The 5,045-nt window shown below is 41.1% G+C and overlaps 1 pseudogene; it reads right to left on the bottom strand.

The window, feature by feature from the left end:
• Nucleotides 1-2,251: 2,251 nt before the first annotated feature.
• On the bottom strand, nt 2,252-4,025 carry LOC135519831 (carboxypeptidase Q-like; annotated as a pseudogene).
• Between the last annotated feature and the right edge of the window lie 1,020 nt (nt 4,026-5,045).

A 5,045-nucleotide genomic window follows, 5' to 3' on the forward strand; every position in this document is an offset into this window, starting at 1 on the left:
TTAAATAAGATTGCTAATATGGGTGATTCTTAATGGGACAATTGATGGGTACAACCATCAAACTAGTAGTAATGGGACAATTGATGGGTACAACCATCAAACTAGTAGTAATGGGACAATTGATGGGTACAACCATCAAACTAGTAGTAATGGGACAATTGATGGGTACAACCATCAAACTAGTAGTAATGGGACAATTAATGGGTACAACCATCAAACTAGTAGTAATGGCACAATTGATGGGTACAACCATCAAACTAGTAGTAATGGCACAATTGATGGGTACAACCATCAAACTAGTAGTAATGGGACAATTGATGGGTACAACCATCAAACTAGTAGTAATGGCACAATTGATGGGTGCAACCATCAAACTAGTAGTAATGGGACAATTGATGGGTACAACCATCAAACTAGTAGTAATGGGACAATTGATGGGTACAACCATCAAACTAGTAGTAATGGGACAATTGATGGTACAACCATCAAACTACTAGTAATGGGACAATTGATGGGTACAACCATCAAACTAGTAGTAATGGGACAATTGATGGTACAACCATCAAACTAGATGGGTACAACCATCAAACTAGTAGTAATGGGACAATTGATGGGTACAACCATCAAACTAGTAGTAATGGGACAATTGATGGGTACAACCATCAAACTAGTAGTAATGGGACAATTGATGGGTACAACCATCAAACTAGTAGTAATGGGACAATTGATGGACAATTGATGGGTACAACCATCAAACTAGTAGTAATGGGACAATTGATGGGTTGACAACCATCAAACTAGTAGTAATGGGACAATTGATGGGTACAACCATCAAACTAGTAGTAATGGGACAATTGATGGGTACAACCATCAAACTAGTAGTAATGGGACAATTGATGGGTACAACCATCAAACTAGTAGTAGAAGTCTAAAAGAAAAAAGAATAAAACTGTGGTGCACATTAATGTTATCAACTTATATCATTATATTTATCCTTATTGAATCAATTCAGGCAATTTAACGCATTATGGATTTCTGTCCTCATCACCCAGCTCTAATTCATCTTAAGAAAGCTTACTAGCAAATTCAGTGCTAGTATGAAATGCATATTATTATCATTTATTTTTGGAGAGGAGAAAGAAATAGTTTCCCTATTCAACAAATAATAATAAAATATATCCCATTTAGCAGACGCTTTTATCCAAAAGCACGACTTACAAGTCCGGCTGGGGCCACTACTTTTTGCATATGGGTGGCCCCAGCGGAAATCGAACCCACGGCGCTTGGCGTTGCAGCGCCATGCTCTACCGACTGAGCAACACAGGACCCCCACCCCCACAAATAATCTATATGGGATCCCTTTAAAGTTTCAAATAAACATTTGTATAATTTTTATTTGACTAGGCAAGTCAGTTATGGGACGGCCTAGGAACAGTGGGTTAACTGCCTTGTTCAGGGGCAGAACGGCAGATTTTTTTACCTACCTTTTGGTTACTAGTCCAACACTCTAACCTACCTGCTGCCCCAGGTAGCCTAGGAAGGGGGTAGCAATTTATACAAATGGTTTAGACCCAATGACATTTCTTGTAGATTACCTGTTCTGGGTGCTCACTGCCGATGATCTCAGCCACAGTGTTGAAGGAGTCAGCATCAGGGAAGGTCTGGGCGTTCATGGTGAGTCGGACCACAATCCTCTGGCCTCGCTTAGCCATCCTGGCCATCATCATGGCGTCTTCCACTGTAATACAGGCGGTAGGGATCTTCTGCACTCCCTCCTGGTAGTCCTGCCAGCCTGTGTGAGGACTGCAACACAGAGACCCATGTTAGAAATTATCAGCAGAAATAGGGCACTGTACTACTTTTGGATTCCATAAATTACTTATGATAACACACTTTCAAAAAGTCAATTTAAAACAATATAAAAGGTGTACTAGAGGAATACAAGTATATGGAATACACAAATAGCTAGAAATGTGGGACAAAAATTACATACAGTCAGACTTGACAGGAAGAGATGGCAACATGCAGTCCCAGCCTTAGTCAAGCATTCAACTAATGGTATTATAAGGAAGGGAATACATTGGATCATTGTGACCCATCAGTAATGGAGAAGGGTGTGATGGACCGGATGAGGTAGTCAAGCATTCAACTATATTATAAGGGAAGGGATACATTGGATCATTGTGACCCATCCAGTACCTGTTGATGGAGAAGGGTGTGATGGACCGGATGAGAGTAGTCAAGCATTCAACTAATTGGTATTATAAGGGAAGGGATACATTGGATCATTGTGACCCATCCAGTACCTGTTGATGGAGAAGGGTGTGATGGACCGGATGAGAGTAGTCAAGCATTCAACTAATTGGTATTATAAGGGAAGGATACATTGGATCATTGTGACCCATCCAGTACCTGTTGATGGAGAAGGGTGTGATGGACCGGATGAGAGTAGTCAAGCATTCAACTAATTGGTATTATAAGGAAGGGATACATTGGATCATTGTGACCCATCCAGTACCTGTTGATGGAGATTATGGACCGGGAGAGTAGTCAAGCATTCAACTAATTGGTATTATAAGGGAAGGGATACATTGGATCATTGTGACCCATCCAGTACCTGTTGATGGAGAAGGTGTGATGGACCGGATGAGAGTAGCCACAGCTCCTACTTCCGCTGCCTTGGATGCCCCAAACTCCCTGTACTGCACTGTCTCCCCATAGCTGACAAAGGGCTGGTTATACACCACGATCTTCCCAATGGCTTCCTTCTGCATTTTTTTCAGCTCCTCAAAAGACTCCACCACCAGCACCTCTGCTTCAATGCCTGAACCGAGAGGAGACCGAAAGCCACAAAAAAGTGACATGCTTGGCACAACGGTCTACGGTACTGCATTTCAGTGCTTGAGGCGTCACTGAACACCCTGGTTCGAATCCAGGCTGTATCACAACCGCCATGATTGGGAGTCCCATAGGGGCAGCGCACAACTGGGCCAGCGTCATCCGGGGTTTGGCCAGGGGTAGGCCGTCATTGTAAATAAGAATTTGTTCTTAACTGACTTGTCTGGTGAAATAATGGTTATATAAAAATACATCAGTGCACCAGTCGAAGATTCATCTAAATATCTACACCTTGGCTTGAGTTGGGGCCTAGCAAATAGTGGCAACACCATCAGCATTGTCTAGGCTTGAGTGATAGAACTCTCGCTATAGAACACAGGGCAGTTCCACAATAACGGAATTATGCTGAGACTCAAAAACCATTGATTTAAACATTTAACAAACCATACAACTCTATGCACATGGACTACAATGAATAATTCACAAAGGAAAAAAATAAAATAAATAACACTTACTGGAAAACAGATGCAAAGTTTGGTAACTGAATTACAGTAAAATCTCCCTCAGTTTTATTCTGTTACCAAACTTTGCACCTGCAGTTCTTCCTATAAATGTATTTTTGTAAAATGTTCAGTGGAAATTGTAGTCTTGTGTATAGAGTTATATGGTTTGTTAAACTTTGAAATCAATGGTTTCTGTTTGGTATACATTTTTAAGTGAAAAATATTGAGAGTAATTTCATTTATGTGGAATTGCCCATAGACCTACCTTCTTGGGGTGTAGCCACACTGCTGCCCAGTCCAAGGATGGCCATGGTGTGATTCCAGGGCTGTAGCATCACGGCGCTCTCCTCCCCTGACCCAGTGTGGGATCTTCACTGGTTCTAGATGTACGTTCTCCAGCCCATCCTTCCTCAGGGCACTGAACATATACTTGATAGCCAGGTCCAGGTTCTTAGAGCCACTGACACGGTTCCCTATTGTATCTGTGAAGTCTGCCAGTCTCTCATAGGAGCGGTTCTGGCTTTGCCATACACAGCCAAGTCTATGATGCTCTTGGCTACTTTTGCATAGCTGGCAATTTCTTTAGCGGTCTCTGGAAATGGCTTTCCACCAGTACTGTGTGGCAAACAGTTACAATGGAGAAATGTGGCCAAAGAGTCAGTGAGGAAAGGCCACATTGTTTTATCTGCCGGCCCTGCCATCTGAGGCAGACAAGAACATATGAAGGTTATTTACAAATACTTTCCTCGTGACAACAGTCTATTTACGCTAATGCACCGACCACACTACATTTCCTAATTTGCTTAAAATATGACAGCACGCTACACGTGCCAGTGTTTACTTCATTACTGGGAACAGAAACGTATTGAGGTACAGCGGCAACTAGTATGGGCGGACTGGAGCTCCGACGTAACTCATTTTTAATAACTACAGATTTCAGAGACATTGTTCCGTGTAATTGCAGGCTATTCTTTGGGTGCTCAAATCACTTTTTTTTTTAAACAAATGTGACGTCGGTCCAGACCAGTCATAGAGTTTAGTCGGCTAATTGACGCAGTGAAATGCATAGCAAAACAAGGAAGCAAGCCACAAGGATCCGTATAGCTGACGTTGTCAGTCGTTGTGATTCCTAACTAGCGAAACATGAAAGGACTTTTAAATTAGGACACAATAAAAAGAACAAACCTTCTTCTACAGTTAGTTGGTAAATTGCTTACCGTCTTGACAGGTGGAATAATTCACAATAAATGTTATTCTTGAGCCAACTAGCTATTTCTTATCAATTTCAAAATAACTTCCGTGATATGAATGACTACGGCAAATCAGTAGGGACAGCCATGCGTTTTCACGTTCGTTGAAAATTTCATTTAGTTTTGTTTTTTTTGTTTCTTTACCAAATTGTAATAAAAAAAAGTCTGCTCTAATTACTACCCTTGATGTTTACTACGGACATTTTGCTTTTTCTTTCTGCATGACTTGGCATGAGCAAACATTTAGCTCACAGCAGCCTGCATGTTTAGTGTTTTGATCAGAGATCGCAAACTAAAAAAGCTATTTATATTTTTTACATTTTATTTCAGCTTGCACATGAAATCTGAGATACCACATGGTATTTGTGCTGCAAGTTATATTCTTACATTTGCTTTGTAACAGTGTCAAAATTCCAAAGAACACAGACATATGTTGTCTTATCAGAAATGGAAC

The sequence above is a fragment of the Oncorhynchus masou genome, chromosome 29, assembly GCF_036934945.1.
Source record: "Oncorhynchus masou masou isolate Uvic2021 chromosome 29, UVic_Omas_1.1, whole genome shotgun sequence".
Lineage (NCBI taxonomy): Eukaryota > Metazoa > Chordata > Actinopteri > Salmoniformes > Salmonidae > Oncorhynchus > Oncorhynchus masou.